Consider the following 10,536-nt stretch of genomic DNA (forward strand, 5'->3'; position numbering starts at 1 on the left):
AGAGTTCAGCCAAGTCATTCTAGCAGAGGTGACAGCTGAGCTGAGTGTTTGAGTCTTTTATATTTGGACATTTAGGAGTTAATTAACCAAGAGATCAAGTCAGGGTAGTGGGTGGGGAAGCAAAGGAGAAATTGTACAGCCACAGCTCCTGATTTTCTAGATGGTCATAGACAAAGTGAATAATTTCCTCAGGTACAGATTCCTTAGTGGATGATGGAATGACAAACTTAACAAATTGTCCATGTACACGCTTACAAATCCCCAGTTTATTACTAAAGACTATACATAGGTATTCATATGTATACACATATTATAAATAAATTGATCTATGTGTATTTATTGATGATCCTTAACTAATTCATATACATCAAAATCTTGATTCTCTGCCATTGGAAAGTTAATAAATGTAGGTGGTTTTAGAATCAGAGAGGCATGGGCTTATTTTCCAGATTTTCCACTTACTAGATGAATGAACTTGGAAAAATCACTTCATATCTCAGAGAGTCTGTTTCTTTGTAAACTGATAGTAATAATAGTTGCCATATAATTATTTGCTCAAGATTAAATGAATATTTAAGTAAAGGTGGTCACAGAGCATATAGTTATGTAATAAATAGTAACTAATTATTATTATTGTTATTACTTAATTATCTTGTTGTATAATAAGAATACTTATTGTATAATAAGAATATGTTGTATAATAAGAATAATATTGTATAATAAGAAAGTCTGTTAAATCTTGCAGGTATGTTGTTAATTCTTTCAGTGCTCTCACTATTTGCTGAATGCATCTTTCCACACATATAACCTAGTATTTTAATTGACTTGTTCAGGAGAAAGACCAGAATCTCATTCTTCTCCGTGAACCAAGAAGCTATCAGATATGTTCATTTCTAACATGGGAAACTGAGGCATAGACGGATTGACTAATTTGGGCAGGGATCCAATTCATTAAATGGTAACATTCTCTGTCCAGCAGTCTTTCCATTAGACTGACTATGGAAATCTTAGAAGGCTTGGTCTGATTCTTTGTCATTATGGAAATATGTTATAAGCTTATCCAATTAGGTTGGCTTCTAGGCAGAGCCATCACTCTGAAAGTTAGGGTGCAAGCCAGTTATGTTAAAGTGGATTTACATGGCAAAGCAAGAAATGAGCCAGCTGTCAGTGTGTCTGCCCTTCAGTCCACTTCACCATTACGAATGATGCCTTTGAGGTTTTGTTCAGTGACAGATTGGATTCCAGACAATTGTAATTCTAGCTTGAAGATTTTTTGGAAATAAGTGTTTTGAAAGATGCCAACTCAAAGTTTACTTCTGAAATATTTAATGGGTCTCTCTTTGGAGAGATGGATGTTTTGTAAGGGCCAGTGATTTTTTGCATATGCCTTAGATAGACCTCTTAAAATGGAACTTAAGTGAAACAAAACCAAAAACCCAAACATTTTCATTTGGAAGTTTTACTCTGTTTTAGCACAGTATGAAAAAAAAATCTTTGTTCTTTCATCATTAGATACTCCCCTCTCCCCTTCCTCTTCTTTTGGTGAGATTCTAACTGTGGGATTTAGATTGCTTAATGTGTGCCCAGGGCAAAGACTGAAAGAATTGCATTATGCAGTCATGCAGTGGTGTGGGTGGGGTGGGAATTTAAGAGAACACTAAGTTCCAAGAATTACAGTTGCCACAAACAGATCTGTAGGACCTCCCTTAGGGCTGGAGGTTCCTAAGTCCTTACTTCCTGTGAAAATTGAAGGTCAAGGATAGCCCAAATAGTGGCAGAGACAGCTGCCATTTTCTGCCCATATTAGTTGTTCATTTTCCCTCTTTCAAAAAGAATCTCAGCAACAAAATTGCTCCTTTTAGTATATATCTGATTTTAATCTTGTAACAAAAATATTTTCAGAAGAGAAATTGAAAAACAGTATAAATGAATATTTCCTTCTTTTTAATTTAAAATTTTTACTATTGGAGTACAGTTGACATGTAACGTTATATCCTTTCAGATGTACAACATAGTGATTCAGCAGTTTTATACATCACTCAGGGCTCACCATGATAAGTGTAGTCCCCATATGACGTTATTACAATGTACTGACTATATTCCCTATGCTGTACTTTCCATCGTCTTCATTTATTAATTTTATAAGTGGAAGTTTGTATCTGTTAATCCCCTTCACCTATTTCACCCATACCTCTGGCAGCCACCAGTTTGTTCTCTGTATTTATGAGTGTTTCTGTCTTTGTTGTTGTTGTTAAGTAAAATTCCAAAGAGCAGTCTACTCTGTTCTTCACGGACCTTGGAATTCTTAAAAATGAAATCCTAAGCCATTATGGTACCACAATAGTAATCAGCCCTCTAAAGGCAGTTCTGAATAGGGGAAGAATGGTAATTCAGATGGAAAAGAAGAGTTAAGCCAGATAACTATCTCTGGCTAATTTTGATCAAGGCTTTATTAGCTTACTACGGTTGGCCCCTTTGACATTTGATTTTTATCAAGCTCTATTCTTATTCCCCTGCTTTATTTACATATTGCTTAGAAATGGACAGAAATGAAATAAAAAATCACATCCATTTAGGGTGTGGGGCAGATCTGTTTTCCTTTCTTTGAATTTACCAAATCTGTGTGTGTGTGTGTAAGCAAGAAGATGGATTTTATGAAGGCTTAATGGAGCAAGTATTAGGTTTCCTGGGGTTATTGAAGGTAGTCTACTTCCAACACAGCAGTATAAACACTTTAATTTTTTTGTTGAGTTTTGTGTGACTGCTGGATCTTTTCCCCCTTCCCACAAATCTACCAAGTGCAAATGCACATGCTGACAAATGGAATGCAAACAAATGGTATGCAATGGGTACATGATGGCGGAAACGTACAGAGGGGCTCTTACAGGCCATTACAAATGGTAGCCCCCAAGTGCCAAGTTATTTATAGAGAGGAGGAGCAGTGACTTCTTAACTTAGGGCTCAAAATAAAGAAGGGTTTGTCTACAAAAAAGAATGTAATGATTCAGTTCTGTGCATTTGTTTATTGATGATCACTTTTTCCCCTTACATCTTGACATTCCACCAAAGCAAACTGTGTGATCTTCCCCTCGGGAACCAACTCAGAGCTTAGCTTTATTTACAAACTTCATTATACTAAAGAGCAAAATGTTCTAGCTGATTGAATAGATATTACATGGCAGCCCGCTGACCTCTGTATTTAGGAGAAATATTCAACTCCTACAGAGAAGTCCTAAATGTTAACAGATTCACAGTTTTTTTCCTCCTTTATTTACTATAGAGCAAACCACTGATTTTCCTTCCTCCCTCCGTTCGTTCTTTCTTTCTTTCTTTCTTTCTTTCTTTCTTTCTTTCTTTCTTTCTTTCTTTCTTTCTTTCTTTCTTTCTTTCCCTGTTTCTCTGTTTCTCTCTGTCTTTCATATGATGTTTCTCTGTTTCAGGTAAGATCCTGAAATAAACAAAGAGCTTTTGACTGATAAGCTGAGCTTCTAAATTTCGCACTTCCATTCTCTTGAAAGGCACCAAGTTCATACCACATTAGAGTTTTACCTTGACGAGGGAATATGGTAGGGTGCAAGGTAGGAGGGAGTCTAATCTACTAATCATTGAGAATGTTGTGATATCAGGTCATGTGCATGTGGGCTCCTAGGCAAATAGGGAGACAACTGAGGAACGAATTCTTTGGCTCTGGGGCTCCAGAAACTGCTAGACACATCCTGAATAGTCAGGAAACTCACCTTGGTATAGGAGACTGACGAAAAGACTTGTACCTTGGTTTGGAAGGCTGATTAATTATTATAGGAGCAGAGAAGTTTTGTGTGTAAGACTTAACTGTCTTGGATTTGAACCTGAAGAAATCTGATCTCAGATCCTGGGTAAGAGCTATAAAAACCAACAGAGTATAGTGCCATTAGTAGCCTAATAAGAAACTCTAAAGAGCGGGGAGGAGAGGAGCTGCTTTATAGAAGAGGCCACCAAAGGAAGAGCGGAGAAGTCTAACAAAAGACTCAGAGTGTGTGGAGCCTCTCTACCCCCACCCCGGGTCAACAAGAATCGGCAAAGATTGGACCTTTAGGAATGGAGTGCCCTCACAGACTGGTGGCTAGAGTCAAAGATTACTGCAACTGTCACTATATTCCTGATGATCTCCCTGGCTCTCTAGGACTGATGTGGCCTGGGGAAGAGCTCTCAGCACACAATGGTTACTCCAACATCAAAATGTAAATTCAACATTCTACAGAAGATTTTTTTTTCTTTTTTTGAGGAGAAAAACCTGGATTTTTCTAAAGTCATTTTGATAGGTATTAAAATAATAGCTGAGTGTCTTTGTTTCCCACAACGATATCACTGGAACTTTTATACCTTTCTCTGTCAAAAGCTCTTGGTTCTTTCTGCCAAACCAAGGAGTGCTAACACATTTGAATCTTGTAGCCAACATTCTAGCAGCCTGCATAATTAATCCCATATCATGGCCAGTTTTCTTTCTCTTTTTCAAATGTGTACAGAGCTCTTGGTTATTACCTGTACCCTCACTCCCGACAACGAAGTCCACGTGCAGCATGCATGCTGTTCTGCTCTCTTGGGCCTCAGGTTTCAGTAGGGAAAGACAGACATGAGAAAAGCAAATGCATGAGCACAGTTTTAGCTGGTGTTAAGTTCTATAGAGAAAACCAAGCAGAACTTTCAGTAGAGTTACTTGTTGGGGGCGGTGGTGGTGATGGGTGGTGAGCTAATTGAGACTAAGCAGTCATGGAAAGCTTCTCTGAGGAGGTAATATTTGAATTATTCCAAGTTGAAAACTCATGGATCTTTATGAATTGGATTCCTTTTTTCATAGTTCTGGACCTTTGAATTTGGCTCAATACTTTGGTTTTTCTCTGCTCTTTCTAAACTAGCCAAACCTTCTTGTGGTTGCCATATAAGCATTTAATAGGTTTGAAAATTGTGCATAGGGGAGAGTTGGTTTCTTTTTAAGAATTATAGTAAATATCTCACAGGTAAGGAAAACTGCATCTGGGTAATGGGTAATAGTTAAAAAATAGCCTCATGACTTTAAATAGCCAGACTTTAGCTATGAGCATAGTTATTTGAGAAATAGTAGATTTTTTTTTTTTTTTGCCAATGAAAAGTGACTTTGCTTTTAGGAATTTTATATATTTAGACCCATCCCAACATTGTTGGCATGGGAGTTAGGTCTTTTCGATGGCTTCCCAAAGAAGTTACCAAAAAAGTTATCTCAGTCTTTTCAGAATTTAGCGATGTGAAAAGAGAAATGATGTGGGCAATTCCTAAAAATGTTAGAGCCATAGCCTCCTCAGAAAATGTATCCCACCCAATGTCCTCATTGTTAACCCAACTTGCTTGACCTTCCTTTATGTATTTTGACCAGCTACATGGGTAATTGGATTCTGGGGCAAATGTTTCAAGGGTGATAGTTTCCACTCTATAGATTGTGAGGTATCAATGAGCCAGCCAGTGATGCCTTATCTCATTGGTAGGTACCAGTCAGGTGTTGTCCTCATGGCCCCCTTCCTGTGATGCTTCAGGAGACATCCATTAGGGAGAGGATCCAGGGGTTTAATGCCACTACAGGCTTGCCTGGAGGTCATCCTGTTCTGATCTTTCCTCCTCAAGGAATTACATAAAAATATAGCTCCAAGACAGAAAAAATTTAGAGACCCTTTTAAAGCTTATACTAACTAAAAGATAGTGTTTGAATGAGGCACTGATGTGGTCAACTGTTTGGTTCATTAATGATTCATTCCCATAGATATTTATAGGGAGGGAGCATGGGTAGGTGGGGAGACCCCAAAGCATGATGCAGGTCTGTCACCTGAAAAAGGAAAGGGGCAAGGAAGTAAGGGTTATTTAGGAAGAATTTCAGACCTCGGTGCCATTTTCAGAAAGTGTTGGATAGGTTAGTGGGGAGTTCCTGGACCAAGGTTGCCCATTAGAGGAGTCCTGCATTGAAACCACCTGCTTCTAGTTCTCTTACTGCTTTTAGTCATCCTGGGAGCAGCCGCAGGAAGCACTGCCTCAGAGTGAACAATGAACATCAAAACAGATCTGAAGGTGTGCACCTAGAGACCAACCATGCCCTCTGAGAGAGGTTTTCTTGAAGGGAGCTCTAAATGGTGCACCCAGGGGCCCCACTGCTGACATGCAGGTGTTTATCATGAACAACTCTTGGTGAGGGAGGATAAGTGAGAGGAAAATAGGTTTGTTTTTTGTTTGTTTGTGTATAAATTAGGAGTGTGGCTGCACACTTGATAAAATTGAAATACCTAAGACATCCACACGGAGACAGGTATACTAGACAGGAGTTGGGAGAAGAAATTTGGGCTGGAAAATCTAATTTTGAAGTCATCATCTTTTATAGATGCTATTTAAAGTCATGGGAATAGAAGAGAACATTTTAGGGGAGAGAATGTAGAGAAAGAAGAAAGTGTCCAAGATTGAGCTCTATGGAAGTCCAGTACTAAGAGGTCAGTACAGGAGGAGAAGCAAGGACACTGGGTAGGAGCAGCCAGAAAGGGAGTTGGAAAGCCAGGAAGGTGTGCAATATGAGTATTACAAAAGGAAGAACGTGAGACAGTGGCATCGAATGCTGCGTTTTGGGTTAAATTAGGAGAGAATAGAAAAGTGGAGGGGAGAATTGACACTATGGACGTCTATATTTAGTGTCACAGTGAGTTCCCAGGACGGTTTGGAACAGGCTAAAGAGACAATAACAAATGAAGAAGCGGGGCAACTATGCATTTAAATCTCAAAAAATGGCCGTTTTTGGAAGCAGGGAGGTAGGGCAGTGGTTGGAAGTGGGTATGGAGACAAGAAAGTTCTTGATTTTAATGACTATAGATATTGGAAAATATTTGTCAGCCAGTGGGAATGATACTAATGGAGGGTGAGCCACAGATTTTGTAAGACAAAGGAGGGGTAGTTAATGAAGAAAAGTTGTTGAAAGAGGAGTCTGGGTCCTGAGTGCAGATAGAGGCACTGGCCTTTGCTAAGAGAAGCGGGATGGATAATCACTTGTGGTGTAATGTGTGAAACAGCATCCTTTTCTAGGGCTCTGCAGTGCCTTGCCCCTTGACTTTCTGTTCATCCAGAGGACACTAGAAGGTAGTCTTCATTCTTTGTGGTTACATGCTCAGCTAGAGATTCTGTTACCAGGAGGAAAGACAAATGGGTATTGAAGGACAACTAAGAGTCTTTGACACAAAATCTTTCATTAGAGTTATTTCTAGGTACTATACATTTTTGTTGCTATTGTGAATTATATATATTATTTATATATTAATTTATTTGTATATATGTTTAAAGTTACATTCCACAGTTCTTCTCTCAAACACAGATTTTATCATACCACTTCTCTGCCTCCTTTAATTTACACAATAAGGTCCAAACCTCTAGCCTGGCAGTCAAAACCTCTGCAACCTGTCCCTGCCTACCTGATCTCCACACTCCCCATTTTACTCACTATCCCCTTGCTATGAAATCCACCTGTGAAGTTACTCAGTCCCTCCTTTCCTCCCCAGCTTTAGAACTTCTCACCCTTCCAAGGCCTGCTGAAAGGACACCTCCTCTCTGAAGCCTTCCTAGATTGATAGAACTAATTTTTCTTTCATGTGGCACCATAGCCCGTACCTACTTTGATTATACTGCTTAATAAATTGTAATCTTAAATGTATCTGGAGATCTGTATGCCCAATAGAACATGACATCTACAAGTTCAGCAAGTGTTTTAGTCATCTGGTAGTAAATTCCTATTTGATTCTTAATATCAAATGCATAAAATATATTTCTGGAGAATTTTACTTTATAAGCTTATGAAGGCCATTTGATGACATTGGGCCTGCTTCTTTCACAAAAGGTGACAGTACAGCAGTTCTTTTGCATTGGACCTAACACTGTTGAGTATTTGGGTGGAAATGTAGCTGTCCCTGCACTATTACCATTTCTTCTTTGTCGCAAGAGCAGACTTTACCCAAAGACGGGCATATTTGTCAGTTAGGAAGTACTGGGTAGCGAGAGAAGGAAGGGGGCGAAATATACTTCTCTTGAACACATGTCTCTTCTTTCCAGTTTGCCTGGCCTGGAAGGACATAAATGTGGGGTGCTGGAGTGTACACCTTAAATTTTGTTGGACTCTCTATCTCCCTCTCTTTACATTCCTAAAGTTGTATAATTATTTAGCAGTTATTATGTGCCAGCTATTTTTTTTTTAATTTTGAGAGAGAGTGCAAGCAGGGGAGAGGGGTGGGGGAAGGGAGAGGGAGAAAGCGAGAGAGTGAGAGTGAGAGAGAGAGAGAGAGAGAGAGAGAGAGAGAATCTTAAGCAGGCTCTGTGCTTAGCATGGAGCTGGATAAAAGGCTAGATCCCATGACCCTGGGATCATGACCTGAGTCAAAATCAAGAGTCAGAAGCTCAACCGACTGAGCCACTCAGGTGCCCCCTGTGCCAGCTGCTTTAAAGTGCTATGACTTTCTAATCTCATTTAATTCTTACAACAGTCCTGTAAGATAGGCACTGTTATTATTTCCATTGGAAATTGAGACCAAAGTGGTAAGGAGACTTTGTGCAAAGTCACATACGCAGCCTATGGCAGAGAGAGCTTTGAATCCTTTTTTGCTTGGATTTAGAAACTGAACTCTAAACACTGTGCTCTGAAAACCTGCCTAGGTTAGTTTGGTCCATGCGTATTTCTGTGAGGAAGGCTAACAACCCCAAGATAGTGATGGAGTGGATTTAAGAGACACCCATGGTGTGTGACTTAGCAGCAGGGCTCAGGTCAAATTTCAGGAAAGATAAAGAGCTTCTTTCAGTGTTTTCCAGATTCTTCTTTCCTGTAGTCTATTTTAATGCTGTCCTGCAGCTGTCCAAAGCTCACGCAAGGTTTCTTTTTTTCAAAAGACATAATTTGCATACCACACAATTCACCCATTAAAGTGGCTTTTTAGTAGATTTAGAGGTATGCATCCATCATGGCAATCAATTTTAGAACCTATTTATTACTCCAAAAGGAAACCCATACCCCTTAGCCATCACTCGCAATCTCCCTGTAGCCACAGCTCTAGGCAACCACTAATCTATTTTCTGTCTCTAGATTTGTCTATTCTGAACATTTCATATAAATGGAATCATACAATATATAGCTTTTTGTTTCTGACATCTTTTGTTCAGTGTAATTTTTTTAATTAAAAAATTTTTAATGTTTGTTTAATTTTTTTAACGTGAAATTTATTGTCAAATTGGTGTCCATACAACACCCAGTGCTCATCCCAACAGGTGCCCTCCTCAATACCCATCACCCGCCCTCCCCTCCCTCCCACCCCCCATCAACCCTCAGTTTGTTCTCAGTTTTTAACAGTCTCTTATGTTTTGGCTCTCTCCCACTCTAACCTCTTTTTTTTTTTTTTTTCCTTCCCTTCCTCCATGGATTTCTGTTAAGTTTCTTAGGATCCACATAAGAGTAAAACCATATGGCATCTGTCTTTCTCTGTATGGCTTATTTCACTTAGCATCACACTCTCCAGTTCCGTCCACGTTGCTACAAAAGGCCATATTTCATTCTTTCTCATTGCCACGTAGTATTCCATTGTGTATATAAACCACAATTTCTTTATCCATTCATCAGTTGATGGACATTTAGGCTCTTTCCATAATTTGGCTATTGTTGAGATTGCTGCTATAAACATTGGGGTACAAGTATCCCTATGTATCAGTACTCCTGTATCCCTTGGGTAAATTCCTAGCAGTGCTATTGCTGGGTCATAGGGTAGGTCTATTTTTAATTTTTTGAGGAACCTCCACACTGTTTTCCAGAGCGGCTGCACCAGTTTGCATTCCCACTGACAGTGCAAGAGGGTTCCTGTTTCTCAAAAATATGGAACGCTTCACGAATTTGCGCGTCATCCTTGCGCAGGGGCCATGCTAATCTTCTCTGTATCGTTCCAATTTTAGTATATGTGCTGCTGAAGCGAGCACAATGTTTGTTTACTTTTGAGAGAGAGAGAGAGAGAGAGAGCGCAAGCAAGTGAGTGGGGGAAGTACAGAGAGAGAAGGAGACGCAGAATCCAAAGCAGCCTCCAGGCTCTGAGCTGTCAGCACAGAGCCCAACATGGGGCCTGAACTCACGGACTGTGAGATCATGACCTGAGCTGAAGTGGGCTGCTTAACCGATGGAGCCTCCCAGGCACTCCTCAGTGTAATGTTTTTAAGGTTCATCCATGTTGTATCATATATCAGGACTTCAGATCTTTTTGTGGCCATATAATATCCCACAGTTTGGATATACCACATTGTATTTATCTATTCATCAGTTGATGGACGCTTGGGTTGTTTTCTTTTTAGCTCTTATGAATAATGCTGATGTGAATATCACTCAAGGTTTCTTATTCCATCTGTTCAATTTTTCTACTCAGAACTTCCACTGGCTCAAATCTAAGTTCAGAGGCAGGAGAATATTAGAACACTCCAATTATCAGAATTTATACTGAGGTGTAGATGACTAATGTGCTAAGTGCACATTACAAG

At 39.5% G+C, this 10,536-nt stretch overlaps 1 non-coding gene across 1 annotated transcript; it reads right to left on the reverse strand.

The window, feature by feature from the left end:
* Positions 1-9,880: 9,880 nt before the first annotated feature.
* LOC131505757 (U6 spliceosomal RNA) lies at positions 9,881-9,987 on the reverse strand. The gene has a single exon (XR_009258533.1). It is a non-coding gene; the product is annotated as a U6 spliceosomal RNA (small nuclear RNA).
* Positions 9,988-10,536: the final 549 nt, after the last annotated feature.

The sequence above is a fragment of the Neofelis nebulosa genome, chromosome 2 (genome assembly GCF_028018385.1).
Source record: "Neofelis nebulosa isolate mNeoNeb1 chromosome 2, mNeoNeb1.pri, whole genome shotgun sequence".
NCBI classification, from domain to species: Eukaryota; Metazoa; Chordata; class Mammalia; order Carnivora; family Felidae; genus Neofelis; species Neofelis nebulosa.